The sequence below is a fragment of the Mastomys coucha genome, unplaced genomic scaffold (assembly GCF_008632895.1).
Source record: "Mastomys coucha isolate ucsf_1 unplaced genomic scaffold, UCSF_Mcou_1 pScaffold18, whole genome shotgun sequence".
NCBI classification, from domain to species: Eukaryota; Metazoa; Chordata; class Mammalia; order Rodentia; family Muridae; genus Mastomys; species Mastomys coucha.
Window position 1 is genome coordinate 50,216,047 of NW_022196900.1, and position 1,873 is coordinate 50,217,919.

Genomic DNA, 1,873 nt, shown 5'->3' on the forward strand with positions numbered 1-1,873 from the left:
CAAGCACTGTGAGTTTGAGAGGAGCATTTAAATGCAAACCTCCGTCCTTGTAATATTTATGCTTGAGATAGTTAAAGATGAGCCACAGGCTGTCTGAGGGGCTTGGAGACTTGCTGGAGGGAGATAGCCGTAGCATGGGGACCCTCAGCCTCCTGTCTCGGCTGCTTGGACCCTGTGGTCAGGGAGTGCTTACTGGGAGCCAGTGAATCAGCCTGCCTTCTGCCTGCCCTCCTTCCCTCCTTGCCTCTGCCCTCAGGAGTGCTGCGCCCACCTGCTGTGGCCCTGGGACCATGGAAGAAGTGAAACTGGAGTTCCCCTCACTCCTTCAGTGCAAAGACAATGCTGAGGAGTGGACTTACCCTCTGAGACAGGAGAAGCAGGAAGTTTTGGCTGGATTGTTCTTAGGCCCATACTCTTCTGCTATGAAAAGCAAGGGTTTCACTATGGAACTCAAGCTGACTTGGAACTTGCTATGTACACCAAGATAACCTCAAACTCAGATCCACTACCACTTCTGCTTCCCACTTACCTATACTGCAGAAACAGGGCATGAGTCATATAATTTGCATATGGCAAAATATTGAAGCAAACTTTATTAAACCAAACTTTCAACAATTATTTAGATATTTAGTCTTGGGTATTGCTGATAATTCAGTTGAAGACATAATCTGTTTTTTTCCCTATGACTAAAGAGTCCATTGATTGAAGCTTACAAAATTGAGGAAAAGTTTTTGTCCATGGGAATGCAGGTATCTCTTGAAGTGTTACCTTTGTTATTGCGTACATCATGGACACATTTGGGATGAAGTACAGGGATGCATTTGCTTGTGTCCAAGAAAGAAGATTTTGTATTAATCCTAATGCTGAATTTGTCCACCAACTTCAGGAATATGAAGCCATCTACTTAGCAAAATTAGCAATACAGATGATGTCACCACTCAAAATAGAAAGGTCCTTATCTGTTCATTCTGGTACCACAGTGGTGTGGAGAGAACACTTGAAGAAGATGATGACTTTGGAAACATGAAAGTGGCAACTGCACAGAACGGCTGACCTGTGAGGCCTGTTAATTGCACAGGATGGCTGACCTGTGAGGACTTTTACATGGGTGTGAACTTCCATCTGGGAAGGAGAAAATCCTAGTGATGATAATGTGAAATATTAAACACACAAATACTGAGGCAGGCGGATTTCTGAGTTCGAGGCCAGCCTGGTCTACAGAGTGAGTTCCAGGACAGCCAGAGCTATAATGACAAACCCTGTCTCGAAAAAAACAAAAAATAAATTAAAAAAAAAAGACACATGTACTTTCTTTTGAATTGTACGTTGCCTCCAGACATGTTTCTCTGCTACTTGTTGAGCAACACTTTAAGATGTTAGACTTCTGCAGTAGATGGCGCTGATGGGTGATAGGTTTACTTAAAACAAAACAAAAAAAAAGAAAACAAAAAACCAAAAACTTTACGGTTTTATTATAAACCAAGAATTTTGGAATTGCAAAGAGGTATTATTGCAATAATGCATTTTTCATACTTGAAATTTATTTGTATGATGTAAAGTTATTACTTTAAACAAAATACAAGTTAGAGGGATTTGTTTATAGATTTTGGATAATTTATAACAAACAAATTTCCTAATGTTTTCTAAAAACTCATTTTGTGTCATATATACTACATTAAAAGTAATTTTACAGTTCAATTTTATGATGGAGCTTCTTACAATAACATTAACAAAATGTAGAACTCGTCCACATTTTTTAGTATAATTCAGTAATTTGATTCCCATTTTTTTAAACTTCTTGGTCCCATATTTTTAAATTATGTCTTTAGCCAATTAGCCAACTTTACTAATTTAATACAATTAATACATCCTT

At 38.6% G+C, this 1,873-nt stretch overlaps 1 pseudogene; it reads left to right on the top strand.

Annotated features, from left to right (window-relative positions):
* The first annotated feature begins 290 nt into the window (after window positions 1-290).
* LOC116095431 lies at window positions 291-1,120 on the top strand (annotated as a pseudogene).
* Window positions 1,121-1,873: the final 753 nt, after the last annotated feature.